This window comes from Aedes aegypti, unplaced genomic scaffold (assembly GCF_002204515.2).
Source record: "Aedes aegypti strain LVP_AGWG unplaced genomic scaffold, AaegL5.0 Primary Assembly AGWG_AaegL5_hic_scaff_782_PBJ_arrow, whole genome shotgun sequence".
NCBI classification, from domain to species: Eukaryota; Metazoa; Arthropoda; class Insecta; order Diptera; family Culicidae; genus Aedes; species Aedes aegypti.
The window spans coordinates 9,636-27,412 of record NW_018736473.1 but is presented as its reverse complement, the minus strand read 5'-3'; the positions used below and the strand labels follow the sequence as shown (position 1 = coordinate 27,412).

Here is a 17,777-nt window from a genome sequence, read left to right as displayed (position 1 = left end):
AATGAATTCGGAATCGGTTTTTTGCGTTGCCGGAGTGAAATATGTGTTTTTTCGGTTTGACATTTCTCTGGGCAGTTGGCTTCGTGAAGCCCGTGCAAACGGATTCTGTTTTCACGTCTCCGGAGTGAAATGTTTTCGGATTTGGTTTCTCGTGACGCCGGGGTGAAATGTGTTTTTAACCCGGTTCCACACCTTACTGGGCAGTGGGCTAAGTAAATTCGCTGATGTCGAGAACATGACTTCAGTCAAGGATGGATTAGTGGATGGGAAACTGGTGAGCTCGTTTCATACTTGTGATCAGTGGCGATTCCCTAACCTCAAATTTATCTGTTCCACGAATAGACATTCTTGACTTTACGCAACCAATTTGCATCTATCAAGTGAAGATATGCTGGAAAGGAAGATTCCAATCATTTATTGCGGTTCCTTTGAAAATTTTCCGTTCTGCGGTAGCCGCCAAGTTCTACCGCAGCTGTCAAAGTTCTACCGCAGAATTGAGAATCATTGTATCATTGAAAGAAACCATATAATCAAAGTATGCTAGTAGTCTCCAAAGCTTTGAAAATCATCCGAAAACAACATCATCAGCGTGGTTTCCAAGGTATCATCGCAGTCGATCGATTTGAATGAATTTGTAATTTGAACTTTTCGTTACACATTTAGGATAGAGCTTCGTTGTTTGATTAAGTATCATCTGAATTTGTTCATTTACGGATTCTGGTTGAGATAATACTGAATGTAAGCATTTCAGTTGAAACATTGTGAACTATTGTCAAATGATTCCTAATACATTCCAGCTCAAAAGCTGTTTACCACTGGTACTGCTAAAAGGAAGTGTTTTAATCTCTCAGAGCCCTCCGCGTCTCGAACAGGCTTCAAACGGCCTAAATTAGCTTGTAATGGTCTGAAATGATTTAAATCCGCTTTAAATTACGTAAAACGGCTTTAAATAACTCAAATTGACTGAAAATTGATTACAATGGCTTAGAACGGCTGAAAACGACTCAAAATGGTTTTCATCGGCCTAAAATGGCTGAAACGAATTAAAATGGCTTAAACTGCTTAAATCGGATTAAAATTGTTTGAAATGGATAGAATCGGCTTAAAATGGCTTAAAACAGCTTAAAATAGGTTAAAATAACCTCAAATGGCAAACATTGTATGCTTTGATTTAATTTGGTTTTCAACGGCTAGAACGGATGAAAATGGCATTAACCCCTCTACCGGAAGCTTCATTTTTACCGCAAGAAAAATATTCAAATCGTGATAACTTTTTTGTTTCTCGGTATTTTGCACTATTATTTTACAAGTTCTCAAAAAACTCTTCTAGTTTTAGAATCTTGGTCATCTGGATCCAGAGATATTCCGAAATTCCTTGGGGACCGACGCGTAACCATAACCCACGTATATATCTTAAGCTACAGAATTTTTATTGTATTCGGATATTCACTCTTCGGAACAATACATTAATGAGAGTATGACTGTAATGTTAAAAATGAAGCAATTTGGTGCAGCCGTCTTTTAGTAATGAGCATTTACATTCACGCTGGCCAAATAAATACCTTGAAAACTTCAAAAAACCTCATATCGTAATTTTCAGATTTATCTAAGAATACTTAATCAATTTATATGATTTTTTCAGAGTAGCTCCTTATTACATGACATTGTATAGCCCACATTTTATTTTTTCGATAAGTTGACGTGAAACAAAATGGCCGCCTAAGACCTTTTGTATGGAAAATGTCGGTCCCCCAAGGAACATTGGAATATCTTTAAAACCAGATCATCAATATCTTAAACTAGAAGAATTTTTTGAGAACTTGTTAAAAAATGGTGCAAAAATACCGAGAAACAAAAAAGTTATCGCGATTTGAATTTTTTTTGCGGTGAGAAATGAAACTGCCGGTAGGGGGGTTAAATAGCTTAAAACGCCTTAACAAGGTATAGAATGGTTTAAAATGGCTTCTTGAAATAGCTTCAAATTGGCTTGAAATCGCTTAGAACGGCTTAAAAATGTTTAGACAGCTAAAAATGGGTTAAAATGGCTTGAGATGATTTGAAATTCCTAAAAATGTCTTTAAACGGCTTAAAATGGCTTAAAGCGACTCAAAATGGCTTAATCTTAAACTTAAAATGTCTTAAGACGGCCTAAAATTGATTAAAAGGGCTAATAATGGGTTGAAATGATGGCTTAAAATGGTTGAAAATGGCTGAAAATAGCGTAAAGTGGCTTTTAACGGTTTAAAGCAGCTCATTATGGATTAAAATGACAGAAAACGCATTAAAACGGCTGAAAACGGCTTAATAAGGCTTAAAATGGATTAAAGCGGCTTAAAATTGCTTGAAATGATTTGAAACTTGGCATAAAATGGCTCTAACCGGCATAAAATGGATTAAAACGGCCTAGGTAATGGCAGGGGACAGCTTAAAATGGCTTAAATGGCTTATAACTGTTTGAAATGGTAAAATTGCTCAAAATGGCCTAAACCGGCTGTAAATGGATTTGACGGCTAGAAATTGCTTGAAACTGCTTTAAATGGCTTAAAACTGCTAAAAATTACTTCAGACGGCTAGAAATAGCTCAAAGTGGTTGAAAACTCAAAATGGCTCACAATTGGTAAAAACATAAAGTGTCTTAAATCGACTGAAAAGGCTTAACTTTGGTTATAATGGCTTTAAACGGCTCAAAATGGCATGAAACGACTTGTAATGGCCTTAAATGGTTTAAAATGGCCTGAAATAGCTTAACCCTTTCTTTCCCACGCCTATTTCTTTACGAAAAAAGCGTTTGAAAAAAAAATATGCTTGAACCGAAAATATTACAAATGGTCTAAATTTTTCGAAATCGGTCCTAAAAAAAGATTGTTTTTCAATAGTAAATTGATAGTTCATCAATAGTTTTACTATTGAAACAGTGGTTTGACTTTTGGATTAATGATGAGTGTATAATCATATTCTAGTAACTATTGCTAAGTATTCATCTAATTCGGTTTGTCTCAAGTTCGTCGAAAACCAGTATAGCTCTGGAGCTACCACGGGAAAGATATACCTCTAAGATACTTAAAGACGTTAAAGCAGGAGAGTTCATCAGTAAAATTGAGTGGATACGAGTAACTGACACTGAAGAAGACTGCAAGTGGTAGTCGAAATACGCGTATATGTCAAAGATAAGTATTTAGGAGCGGAATTAAAAGGTACACTACTACTGCTACTCAAAGGATTCGAACATTAATAAGAGTAAAATTCAGTTAGCCAGAAATTGAAATAAAGATTGGACTCGGAAAAAATGCGACGTTTTGTTTCGGGTGTAACTTTTTATCTCGTGGGTAAATTTAGGGTAATACTAATTTAGCAAAATGTTATCACGATCGGTCAAGTAGTTTTCAAGATGCAATCTTGGGCGCGGTGATCGATAATCCTGGTCAGTAGCTCAGATGGATCGGAAAAAAAGCTTGGAATCCACGATTCCACCGTGTTCCCGCGTTGTGAAGATGTTCCAGGTGACGAAGACCATCGAGCGGCGCGCAGGAAGCGGCCGAAAACAGAAAACTGTATACCCAGAAAAGGCACGGAAGATAAGGCAATACTTTTAGAATATCCCGAGCCTTTCCACCCGAGATGTGGCCAAAAAGGTCAATTCGTCGAAGTGGTTCGTCCAGCAGACCATGAAGTGGGCTGTGCTGTGTTTTAAGGTCAGGAATGCGTCAAACCGGACTGACAAGCAAATCACGGTGGCCAAATTGTGTGCGCGGAAGCTGTAGTGTGAGTCAAGCCAGGCTGTCTCGTCATGAAGATTCCGGAAACAGTTCCGGAAGAGAAAGATGGAAAAATTCGCAAAGAAGTACCTGTTGTGGCAGGCGATCTGCGAATGCGGACGGTACCGGGCAGATTTATCGAATGCTTGCAGAAACGCTTGCTGCCCTCCTCCGCTCTCACCGTGGTCCCACGCTGTTCTGACCGGATCTCGCTTCGTGGCATTACGCCAAGCCTGTAATAGATTGGTCCGAAGCGAAGGGCGTTAATGTGATCCCGAAGGAGGCGAACCCACCAAATACACCAGAACTTCGTCCGATCGAAAAATTTTGGGCGATAATGAATAAGAAGTTGAAAAAAGCGGAAAAAACAATCAAAACCGATGAAGTTTTGAAAAAAAAATCTGGAGAAATCGTGGTAAGAAAGATGGGCAAGCCTCGCCCAAGATCTCAACCTGTTTAGTAATATTTCAAATTACTACAGTTCAAATTATTATTAGTCACGATCAAGAGTCACTCTGTTCTGCATGCAATTCAAATCGAATTGACCCATAATAGGTGTGACCTATGGCAATATCAATTTTCGCTTCAAGGCATTTTTCGGACTAGGGTGATTGGCGACTTGTTGAACGGTCTAATCTCCCACTAATTTTGAACAGTCTGTGCTTTTCTTATGAAACTTTCAACATTTTAGCAAGAAATTAGATCGTATTAGATCTAATACTTGTTTTTGAAATCTCCGTTTAGTTCATATGTTGATTATTTCAATCGCCTAAAGGTGCTGTCTGGCCACTACAAGCTTTGAAAATGAATGCAACTTTTCCATAAAATATGGATGGAGCTTTAAAATATCTTTCATCCAAATTTGCCAAAAATGGGCATATATGGTGTTCATTTTGTGCATGACCAACGAGGCTTGTATCTTATTCGAAAGACAACATTGGAATTTTAAAGGAGTTTCATGCTCTTAGTTTGAAATTTGAATCTTATAAAAGAAATAAGTCATTTCAATGAAAATATGCGCATAATCACCACCATATTTGTGGCAACTTTTTTGAAGCTTCTCCTTCTGCCCTCCCAGCTCATTAACCTTGCATCACTTTAACATCAAAATCAACACCAACCTCCAAACGATGCAGATGATTACTTTCTCCCATCCCCCCTGCTGAAACCCCACCCCCCGCGCACCGATAATGTGCGTCCTCATTTCGGTTTCGGCTTAATGTCCCGCCACCCGCTTATTGGTGGTCTGATGACAGACAGCAGCAAAGCGGTTGAAAAGTTTCTGTCGCCTAAGTGTCACTCGGGGGAGTACTTTTTTAAAGGTTCGCTACTCCTTTTAGCGCTCAGACAACTCAAATAAACACCCCCAGCCTCTCGCCCAACGAACCGAAGTCGATTATAAGAACTCTGGTGTAACAACCATTACCATTACCGGGGAGGACGGCCAAAAACGGGGAAGGCGTCTGGGCGTGAAATTAGCACGTAGTCACTTGTTTGAGCCTCTAAGTGAGAAGCAGCCGCTTCTGGGGCGTTGTGTCAAACCGAAATCGTTGGTGATGTCACGGTGGTTATGCTTTTCGTCGGGATGGTGACAAACTGTCCTTACAGTTAACGATTGCTACTTTTGCGCCAAAACGTGCTCCTCATTAAAACGTCATCAATCAAACTGCGTGTACTTCGATTCTAGCGGGCGACGTTAGGCGCGCCATAAATACTCTAATCAGACAACCGATACACGATGCCTTTTAGTCCAATTGAAATGAAGTACTAACGAAACCCTCATTTCTGTCGTTCTCGTTTCAGTCTCTACACCAGAGCAAAACCATGGAAGGCTGTTCCGCGCCGCTGGTGGTCAAGTTTGCCGACACGCAGAAGGATAAGGACGCCAAGCGGATGCAGCAGATGCAGTCGAACCTGTGAACATTGCGGGCATCAACCAGCCGATCACGCAGTCGGTGACGCCTCTGACAGCGCCGGCCACTGGCCACCATCCGAATCCGCCGCAGCAGCAGACGCCATTCCTGGCAGCCGATGCCATCTCGCCGGCGTCACTTTCGCTGCTGCAGCAGATTCAGGCGATGACCCAGCAGCAGCAGTTTTTGCAAGGTGAGTGTTTGCGGCGACTTGCCGTTTTTGGATAAGCACTAGGTATCATGTTGCTAATTTGTTAGAAGAGTTGTAGGCCTTTCTATAATTTTTGATTGTGTAGGTTGCTAGCAAGCTCTGGGTTACGATGACTGATTTCGATTCAGATTCATCTTTTTATCACAGAGCGTATCGACGTGTTTTCGAAGAGCTCTACAAAAGCCCAAAAAACTCCTTCAGAATGGTTATTTTAGTACATCTTTGTGAATTTCTTCCATGAGAACTCTTACAAGAAATGCAGTCCTTCCCTTAGTAAATTCCTACGGCAGTTTCTACAAGAATTTCTGAGTTGCAGATATGTCCGTAAGATTATGCCGTTGATATATGTGCAAAATTGCGCTGACGTTATTATACTATCACCAACTAAGAAAGGGCCTTAAATTCGAGATTTCAAAAATCAGGCTTCCGTCTGCAACATTACCATTTTATTTAAGAACTTATCTCTGTCCTTAAATTTTCCATCAATTTCCGAACGCACGTTTTGTCCGATAAAAATCCTTCAATTAAGGTTACGGAAACAGTAACGAGCTACTCCTGGGGCCGTGGTCACGTGATATAGACTTATTTTCTCCGCTCTTCTAGTTCACTGTGGGCCTTTTTTTATCACTTTTGGAAGCAATATACCAAAAAATTCCCGATAGCACTCCGGGCTGATTGTGTCCCGTCCGCGTCCCTGTTCGGCTTCGTTGGGCGTCCTTTTTGGCAGCCCGATATTTGACGGTTACTGGTTGATGGCGAAAGGACACGCTTTAATGGGCGAATCGTGCTTGGACATTGAGCCCCTTGTTTTGTCGCATGCCGTGCTCGTTGTGTGCGTTTGTGTTTCGGCGAGAGTGTGTACTTTCGAAGCGACGCGACACCACTTTTTCGGGCGTTTTGGTGGTGGCCTTCTTCTAATTGAATCACGAAAAGGTGATTAGACTTTCAGATAACGGAGAAACCACTACAGTCCGTGATGGTTGGCTTGTTCGGTCACTACAGAGTGTTCTGATCAAAAAATATAAATCTCAAAATATTTATGGAAAGATATCGGTCATGACCTTACGATTATCGCCAATAGGCAATAAGTTTAACTGTTGGTGTACTTGCAGAGACTGGCATTGATTTTTGGTAATTGTATCTTCATCTACTTGAAAAACAATAGTTTCAATTCAGTTTTCTTGCAGTAACACATCCTGTATTAAACAGAACTGCTGACGAGATGTTATATATAGAACAAGCTTGGAAGTACACCTAGTTTGCGACGAGGTCGATTAGCTTTGGGAACATTAATGAAGTCAATGCCTGGATTGCATTTGAACCACTCTTGAGCTTTGTGGCGTCGTCTTGAATTCACGGGTTACCCTCCAAAGTGAGCCCTTGGACCACCTTTTCAGAAGTTTGGTTATCGCAAAGTAACATCGTTTTCGTTCACCACCTCGAACAGCACACTATTACTTAGTCGTCAGCACCACCGCGCCGTCGTCAAAAGCCGTGATTAAAATTAATTAGTCGGAATTACAGCCTCAACTCGACGCCCACTACGAATCCAGTTTTCGGGATGGAATAATTTCTTCTGAGCTCTGAATGGATATGGGCTCGGGCGGTTGCCGACTTTGGTTCTTAGTATGCTTCCAAACGCATCTTAGCCTGGAAGGAAGAAATATTGGAAAGGAACCGAAGTATGCATTACTCCTCCGGTTTAAGATAATGATGTCGGGCGATGATAATTAGCGGCGTTGATTTCGATTTTCGTGTAATTTCATTTAAGTATTTCAATGGGATTTACTTAAGTTGATCGTTTGCAATTTTTGAATTAAGGATTTGTGTTTTAATTATCTTTCCCTTGCTTGAAGGATACTTAAATTGATTGAGAAGAGTCTATCGCTCGAACAATAAATTTTTGTGCATTTTGGTTTTCTTATTGCCGGTGGCATCAATTAAACATCCAAAATTAATCTCCTTTTCGCCCTTAAGCCAATTGCGAAAGTGTGTCGTTCTTCATTATCCGACAAAATCCCGCCAAAAATTTATTTCTCTCATTTTCTGCCATATCCGTTTGCTGTTTCTTCCCCCTACTAATCACCATGGCGTGAACTGACCAACCGACCAAATGGTGGCGTTATCCGCTTCTAAACCCCCATGCCGTGCCAAACTCCGGAACAAATTGCCCTTTGGAAACAAAAAAGCCATTACTCACCACGCTATTAATTGTGTAACCGGCTTGGGCAAACTTTCGCTCTCTCGAGGTTCTGCTTCTGGGGCCTCCAATACCTGCCCTGTTTGCTCTCTTTCATCACCAACACGCAAACCATTGAGCCTAAATGGGAATTAGGAATGATTTACTACCATTATAAACCGTCGTCCGTCAGGGCTGATTTTTTTCACATTTTCTTGGTGGCTCTTGAGAAAAATTGGCCAACAGGGGAAAGCCGCTCTTCGGCCACTTGGACTACTGGCTAGCCTAGCCGGTGACAAATTACACATCGGTCAATCGTTTGAGGTCTGGCTCGTAAATACTCTTTTTCTCCTGTCTACTACACACACGTACAGTGTAGTTCTTGACGTGGCAGAAGTGGGAAGCGCCGTTGTCACGCAGCGCTTTTTTCAGCATCGCCTGGCTACGTGGTCGTAGTCAGAGGGGGTCAGTTTGGCCGATACATTACAATATGAATTTTCGGAGTCCACCATCAATCATTCAAGTTTCATGAACAATCCGTACAAATCCGTCCTCAAAGTCAATCCTTCGAAAAACTCGTCATAAAATCTTCAAAGAGAAAGTTTTACATATTTATTCATAAATTCCTCCTGAGACTCCACTCTACTACTATAGATATTTTTCCTGAATGTTCAGGACAATATTTAAAGTAATAAATATTAAATATTCTTCGAGAACGTCATCCATAAGTTCACCGGGAATTCCTCTCAAAAATTATTGTATGAAACCTTAATGGAAGTTCTTTATCTAAAAATACTAGATATCTAATATGAATAGTATCAAGATATCTTGCAAACGACACAATAGCAAGTTTATAGGGATTTAGGAAAGTGTTAGTTTAAAATGGTACCTCATGAAATATTTCAGTATGCTCTTCAATGAATCGGATCAAGAGTTTTTAAGGAATTTGATCAGAATTTTTGCTAAGACCATCTGAAATCGTTGTTCTAACTCTACACGAAATTTCTTTAGAGATTTTTCCAAACATTTCTTTTAAAAATTTCACCAAAATAAACTCCATAAATTCTCTTTCAACTAGGAATTTCCCCCTGAAACCCTTTTCAAGCATTAGTTCTCGGATTATTCTAGAAATTTCTCCAAGCATTACATAAAATATTCTACAGCTGTTACTGCAAAAATTTTCACTTTCTGGGAATACACTGGAGATTTTTCGATAATTTTATCTCTCCTTTGAACATACTTTTGGAAACGTATAATCAGATGGCACAGTGTGTGTTTGTTTGACAAGTTGAGGACATGATTTTGCCGAAAAAAACGTGTTTAGTGAAACTCGTCCTAACTACACCGTGTACGTTATGCAGCTCACAGACGCTCAGACGGTTTGACCAACATTGACTTCGCCCCCAAGTTAGTCAAACCGATTCATGTTGCTGTAACCGTTTGACCGACCGACCGACCGATGATCTCGGTAAGTCGAATTATTATGGGATTGTTTTTTATTTTCATTTATGAGGTTGTTTGGGCAATAATAGTAGTGATTAATAGCAGAATTTTCATAATTTAAGTACCGGAAGAAATAAATATTGATGAGAATTTACAGTTATAATTCGCACGAATTCCGGCATTGGTTAAATTCTTTAAAATACTCCTCTCTCGCAAAATTACTTGTGAAATAATAAGAGAAGATACTGCAGGCATTGCTGGTAGAACCTTTATAGGAAATTATTGTCAAATCCCATAAGATATTCGTTATGGGATCCTTGGATATCATCTTTGTTGAATCCTTGGAGGCTTTTTTCCAGAATGTTTTGGAAGAAACTCTAGAGGATCTTTTGAATTCCCGGTAAAATCACCGGAAATATATTCGTGGAGTTTTGGAAAGAATTTCTAGTGTAATCCCTATAAGAATTTCAGCTTAAATCCTTGAAGATTTTCCTGTTGGGAATCATGGAGAATTACCTGGGTGAATTCCAGATGCAATCCATAAAGGAACCATGGGGGAATCCTTAGAGACTATTTAGAGGGATTTTCCCAGCGGAATTTTCGAAGGAATTCCTTGTAGAATTGCTGAAGGAATTCTCAGAGAAATTCCTTTTTTGAATCGCTGGAAAAACTCGTAGAGTTACTGGTGATTCCCTAATTACTTGTGAAATTTTGGTAAAATTGCTGGATGAATTCCTGAAAACCCCCAAGAATTCCTGGAAATATTCCGCCAGTTTTTTTTTTAGAAATTCCGAAAGAAATCTTTTGAGTAATTCCAGTGATAAAATCTTTACAAGAATTTTCTGTTAAAATCCCAGGAAGATCCTTAGAAATATTAATTCCTTGCAGAATTTCGGGAGGCATCCCTTGATAAATTCCGGCAAAACTGCCTTGAAGAACACCCGATGGACTCCCTGGAGGAATTCCTGATACAATCCTTGGAAAAATTCCTAAAGATATTCTTGAAGGAATTCCTGATGGAATCATTGGAGGTTCTCTTGATGAAATCCCTAGAGGAACTCCTGATGGAATCCCTAGAGAAAATCCTGATAGAATCCTTGGAGAAATTCTAGGTGGAATCTCTTATGAAACTCCTGGTGGAATTCCTGGAGCAACTTCTCATATAATTGCTAGAGGAACTCCTGATGGAATCCCTGGAGGCATTCCAGATGTAGTCCCTGAAGTAACTCCTGATCGAATCCCTAGAAGACGAAATCCTAATCTAGAGGCCTTTCTTAGCCGAATGGTTAGAGTCCGTGGCTACAAAACAAAGCCAAGCTGAAGGTGTCTGGGTTAGATTCCCGGTCGGTCCAGGATCTTTCTAATTTCTAGAGAAACTCCTGATGATAACCCTGATGGGACTTCTGATGTATTCCTTCGTGGAACTCATGATTCAATCTTCAGAAGTACTCCTGTTGGAATTCCTAGAAAAAATTTTGATGGAGTTCCTGGTGGAATGTCTGATAGAATTCTGGTGGAAACTCTCCTGATGGAATCCCTGGAAGATCTTTAAAAGGGATCCCATTACCTGGATGTTTTCTGGTGAAATTCCTGATGGATTCCTCCTAGATCACCATGTCGTCGACACTGTGTAAATTCACTCATTTTGAAGTGCCACCTATCTGCGTCGGCAGTTCATAGGCTTAAATTTGACATGCTGACGTCGATGCTCGTGCAACATCCCTACAGACGGTACGTACGATCAGTTCGCTGAACATTTGGCTCCGCCCACTGGTGGTTTGAGCAAAATTAAACTCGTTTGATTCGAACATCAACCTGAGGGCGGAGTCAATGTTGGTCAAACAGTTTGAGCGTCTGTGGGCTGCATTAGACCAGTGCTTAAATCAACTAAGCTACAGATCACCTCATCATTCTTCCTTTAGGTTGTACTGTCATCATTGTTCGTGAATACCGCTAAGAATATAAAAAGTCTATGAAATCCAAAAGAAAGTTGAATTCCACAAATAACTGCTTGAATTATTTTTGAAACTCGGGTGAAGTAGTTGAACAAAGTTTTGGAGATATTCGTTAAAAAGTTTCTGGACGAATTACCAAAGATCTTTTGGAAAAATAATTGTTATTATTTTGGAGAAGTTTCTTAAGAAATTATTAACGAAATTTCAACTTGAACCTCTGTAGGAGTTTCTGTGATCTGAGAGAAAAACTTAGATTTTTGGAGTAGTTCTTGGTGTTAATTTTGAAAGAGTTTCAGGAGGAATGCCCGGAAGGATCAGCAATGAAATTTTAAAGGTTCTCTCGGAGACATTTCTGAAAGATCTTTTTGATACATTTCCTAGAGAATCTCCAGATTATTTTTACATGAAAAAGATCATTGACGCTCGCCTCCCCCCCTCCCTGATGAAAATCCTGACTACGCCCATGATCTGGGAAATTGCCACTCTTCACTATAAAGAGTCACCGAGTGTGGCTGCTTTTTTACAGACATGTGTCCTTCTATTTGGCCTCTGTAGGTGCCTTCCTTAGCCGAGTGGTTAGGTGCTGAAGGTTCTGGGTTCAATTCCCGGTCGGTTCAGGTTCGTTTTGTTATGGAATTTTTTTTTTGACTTCCCTGGGCATATAGTGTCATCGTACTTTTCACATGATATACGAATGCAAAAATGGCAAACTTTGGCAATGAAAGCTCTCAGTTATAACAGGAGAGGTGCTCATTGAACACTAAGCTCAACTAAGAAGCAGGGTTTGTCCCAGTTAAGACGTAATGCCAGGAAGAAGAAAAAGGTGCCAGAACTGCGTACGTTCCGTTCACTACCGCCCGGGGGACAGGCAGTTATTCTGATGAAGATGAATGAACCAGTAGAAAACGGGAACAAACAGCTTTCATGTCGGACTAGCCCGGCTGCGTTGTGGTGATGGTGGTCATCCCCAATCACACTTCAGGGTCGACTACTAAGCTGCTGCAGCATCCGGAGTCAAAATTGGCTAGCAATTTATCTTATTTATTTACGCACCGGCCGCAGAAGAGAGGCCAGATTGTCCTGCAGCATCCACATCACACACACAGCAACCACTTTCTAACGGGCGCGTTTTGTTTGCTTTATTTCCTTTCTTGTAGGACTCGGTGCCCAGACTGATACAACGACGGCAGCTGCCGCGGCTGGACTGTTGAGCCCGCTGTCGATGCAGAACCTGGTGACCCTGGCGGCCATGACGCAACCATCGCTTCAAGCCGCTGCCGCTCAAACACCCACCGCGGCCATTACCAACGCAGCGACCTCACTGTGTAAGTAGCTACTTTCCGTGTTTGGCTTTGTTTGTTTGTTTGGACTGTCCTTGGATGTTTCCCCCAAACCAGGAATTCCGTTCGTTGTTTGAGACTAACTTCCTTGCTGTGTCTGTTGTCGAGTGCGTCTTATGCGAGGGAAATAGTTCGTACGGTATTTGTACAGCGTTCCACTTCAAAGAAATCTTCGATTTTTCGGCATCTGCTTTCAAAGTTCCTTCTGGTTGTAGAAAATCTATTAAGTTCAAAACATAAATAAAAGGAGATACAAAGTCTAGACATTTTAAAAGGCTTTAAAGTTTTAAAGGAGATCAGTGCTACTCAAGCCAAAAAGTTAACGGGGATATTGTTATGTGCTGTGCACACTTAGAAAATATCATTGAAATTTATGTCATATGTGCCTGACATATTGAAGCAAGTAAAATGACGTAAATTTAAATTACAAATGACGTAACTTTCCGTCACATTGAACTGAACTGAACTGAACGAGGCCAATTTTACAACACAGATCTAGATGCAACCTAAACCTTTTTCGGACGAAATATAGCAAGGAAATGATTATTTACCTGTCTAATTACAAAGGGCTGATATTGAGCTATTAAACGACTTACCGACAACAGTATATCAACGTTTTGGCCCTAATCGATTGAAAATTAGGGTACAACGTTTTATAACAAAGTGGTTGGCTAACATTCCATCCTGGGATTTTCAGCTCAAACATATGAGCAACAGCACATTATCTACTGTTTGGTTCAGGAAAATTGATGATCGCGTTCAATTGGACCCAGAATGTCAAAAACACTACTTGATATAATAGCGAAGAATATTGTAGAAGATTGTACCACGATCAAAATTAATAAAATTGGTGCTTTAACCATCTGAAGTATATCATGCAATACTGCTTGTATTTCTTCAACATAGCTTGGAGGTAACCACTAAGCGCATCATAGCCACCTATGACGCTGGGCGAGCTGAGGCACATGTCGCATGCATATAAGTGACTGTACGGGAGTGCTGATCTAAGCCTAACTTTCAACAACTGAAAAAGTAATGAAAATGAGATTGAATCCAGATACAACCTTCTGCAATTATGTTCATTAGGTATCAACTAGTGTATTTGTCACTCTGGGCTTATTTGAACGCGAACTATTAGTATACGGAACGAAACAGTGACATAGGGTCAATTTTCAATATATTTGAGACGAATATCCCATACAAACTTCATAACGATTGCGCCAGCTGGTGGAGCAACCAATTGAGTTGTAATTTTGAGAGAGCGTTTTTCTTACCCTAAGGCTCATATCTAGGGGGTGCCCCGTTAAGTTTTACAACTTTTTTGTTTAAGGGCCAGTCTAGTCCATATTGTAAAATATTTTCCGTAATCCATCGCTGCTTTCCATTTAGAACGATTTAAAGGCATACCCGCAGCGAAACGAAGCAATTCAAACTCAGGGAACCGTTGGTTTAGAAATATTTTCATTCTAATCAAGCAGCACCATTTCCACGCCCTCCCTCGACCACCACCAATCGAACACATTTATCAAAAATTCTTGCCAACTGTCACATTCCGCCACCTGGAATCCACGCAGCATCCGAAATTATTCGGAAATTTAATATCCGTGAATACCTTTCCGCTCAACGACGCCCGGAACAACACCCAACAATGCTCCGTATTGTTCTCGGCAAACGACCGGCAGGAATGGCGTCCTTGTCCTTGGTCCCATCTAGTCCTTCTTGCCTCCTCGGAACCGGCTGTATGACAGCCAATTCCAGCGAGTTTTTTTTTTTTATCTTATCATTTATTTGGCAGGCTCAAGCGCTCTTAGGCATTACGGAGCCGGATTCTATTGATTTATTTTACAAAATCATATTTGCTTCTTATTATCTAGGTTAGTTTTGGGGAACCGTAAAACTCGCGGTTTGGTCGAGGTTAAGGAGTACAATCATTTTTGGAAGGGATGGGAATTTTGGGTTTACTCGTTGATCTTCAACAGCAGCATATTGTAGTGGCGTTATTGGTGCTGATCAACGCAGAGTGGACATGACGACAACCTGTAACGGTACAAACAAACGGGTTTCGAGGGAAACAAGGTGGACATCCAAAAAACGGGAAGGGGTATACGAGGTGGACAAGCGGAACAAAAAAGCATATTATCAAACAAAAACGTCGATTTGCTTCAAGAACTTGTAAACAAGTAACATGTAGTCAAAGTCCAGTCTACCCAACACATCTCTAATGTCTTCCTTGTCTGGTTTTCCTCGGGCCCTGAGAGATATACATAGATTTGATCTGGCAATTCCGTATTCGGGACAGTACCAGACAACATGGTTGATGTCTTGGTAACCAGCTCCACAACCACATCGATTATTAATATTATGAAAATTTATTGGCTTTTATCGGTGAATGCAATACTGTACTCAGAGTGAAAGGGAGTAACGAAAGTAATGAAATGACAAGATGGATAGAATCGCAAGCGAGCGACGAGAGAAATGAATAGAAGTTGAAAATTTGTTTTTAACAGAGGGCCATATGTGTGAACAACACAATCGAAACGACAAATCGTTGCCTAACGTCCTGGTCTTGAACGGCTAGATGTTGTAGTGTTGGTCACTACTAACACTAGACAGGCAAAAATTTGTCGCCTCGACCTGTTAACTATATTGTTCGGCGTATATAACAGTTCTATCGATCGTTGGCATATTTTCGGAGATTGATACGAAATGACGTTACTTATTGGATTTTTCGCGTCTAATCTCGCATACCCCTAATTTGCCCAAGTGATCCTATTCGAACTGACGTTAAATTTCTTTGCCAAATTGATTCTACATTTATAAGGTTTAATCACCGCATGACTTTAATATTATGAAAATTTATTGGCTTTTATCGGTGAATGCAATACTGTACTCAGAGTGAAAGGGAGTAACGAAAGTAATGAAATGACAAGATGGATAGAATCGCAAGCGAGCGACGAGAGAAATGAATAGAAGTTGAAAATTTGTTTTTAACAGAGGGCCATATGTGTGAACAACACAATCGAAACGACAAATCGTTGCCTAACGTCCTGGTCTTGAACGGCTAGATGTTGTAGTTGTTGGTCACTACTAACACTAGACAGGCAAAAATTTGTCGCCTCGACCTGTTAACTATATTGTTCGGCGTAATATACAGTTCTATCGATCGTTCGGCATATTTTCGGAGATTGGATACGAAATGACGTTACTTATTGGATTTTTCGCGTCTAATCTCGCATACCCCTAATTTGCCCAAGTGATCCTATTCGAAACTGACGTTAAATTTCTTTGCCAAATTGATTCATCACTTTATAAGGTTTAAATCACCGCATGACTTTAATATTATGAAAATTTATTGGCTTTTATCGGTGAATGCAATACTGTACTCAGAGTGAAAGGGAGTAACGAAAGTAATGGAAATGACAAGATGGATAGAATCGCAAGCGAGCGACGAGAGAAATGAATAGAAGTTGAAAATTTGTTTTTTAACAGAGGGCATATGTGTGAACAACACAATCGAAACGACAAATCGTTGCCTAACGTCCCTGGTCTTGGAACGGCTAGATGTTGTAGTGTTGGTCACTACTAACACTAGACAGGCAAAAATTTGTCGCCTCAACCTGTTAACTATATTGTTCGGCGTATATAACAGTTTCTATCGATCGTTGGCATATTTTCGGAGATTGATACGAAATGACGTTACTTATTGGATTTTTCGCCGTCTAATCTCGCATACCCCTAATTTGCCCAAGTGATCCTATTCAACTGACGTTAAATTTCTTTGCCAAATTGATTCTACATTTATAAGGTTTAATCACCGCATGACCTTTAATATTATGAAAATCTAGCCGTTCAAGACCAGGACGTTAGGCAACGATTGTCGTTTCGATTGTGTTGTTCACACATATGGCCCTCTGTTAAAAACAAATTTCAACTTCTATTCATTTCTCTCGTCGCTCGCTTGCGATTCTATCCATCTTGTCATTTCATTACTTTCGTTACTCCCTTTCACTCTGAGTACAGTATTGCATTCACCGATAAAAGCCAATAAATTTTCATAATATTAAAGTCATGCGGTGATTAACCTTATAAATGCACTCGATTATTATCTGCGAGCCCTATTCGATAGAGATGCGAGCCTAACGAGTAGTGGTTGGACATCAGCCGACACATTATCTTGATAAAGTCGCGACTCATGTTCATCCCTTTAAACCACGACTTCTTTGACACCTGCGGGAGAATGGAATGTAACCACCTGCCCAAATCCCCTTTATCCCCATTTTTGTTGCCAACTGAGCAAGGTCTGCTGACGAGCAATTGTGAAAATTCTTCGAAGGCGATTTGTCGATCATAAATATCGCCTTCCATAGCGCCCACCTTGGCGAGTGCGTCCGCTTTCTCATTGCCCGGAATCGAGCAATGCGAGGGGACCCAAACCAAGGTGATGGTATGATTCGACAAAGCACTCAATTTAGATCGTATTTCACTGAGAAAATACGGTGAGTGCTTTACCGGCCTCATTGAACGTATAGCCTCGATGGAGCTGAGACTATCCGTAAAAATGAAATATCGATCAGAGGGAAGAGAGGCAATTCGCTCTAATGCATAGTGTATAGCCGCTAATTCTGCGACGTATACTGAACAAGGGTTCTGAAGTTTGTGGGCGGCGCTATGAAATTCGTTGTATACACCAAATCCAGTGGAATCATTTGTTTTTGATCCGTCAGTATAAAACGTTCTGTCGCTGCTGACCTGGCCGAACTTGTTTGCAAAAATTAGTGGTATGAACTCCGATCGGAGCAGATCTGGAATTCCATGGGTTTCTCGCCTCATGGTCAGATCAAAACCTACAGTGGAGTTGGAGAGATTTGGGAAGCAACTACGATTGGGAGCATTCAAAGAAGGGTTAATCTCCAGACTCATGTACCAGTAGTACAGTGTCATGAATTTTGTTTGAGGATTTCGTTCGATTAGCTTTTCAAAA

The 17,777-nt window shown here is 40.5% G+C and overlaps 1 long non-coding RNA gene across 1 annotated transcript; it reads left to right on the top strand.

The window, feature by feature from the left end:
• The first annotated feature begins 5,536 nt into the window (after positions 1 to 5,536).
• LOC110681384 lies at positions 5,537 to 13,058 on the top strand. The gene is made up of 2 exons (XR_002503184.1): positions 5,537 to 5,861; positions 12,614 to 13,058. It is a non-coding gene; the product is annotated as an uncharacterized LOC110681384 (long non-coding RNA).
• The last annotated feature ends 4,719 nt before the right edge of the window (positions 13,059 to 17,777 follow it).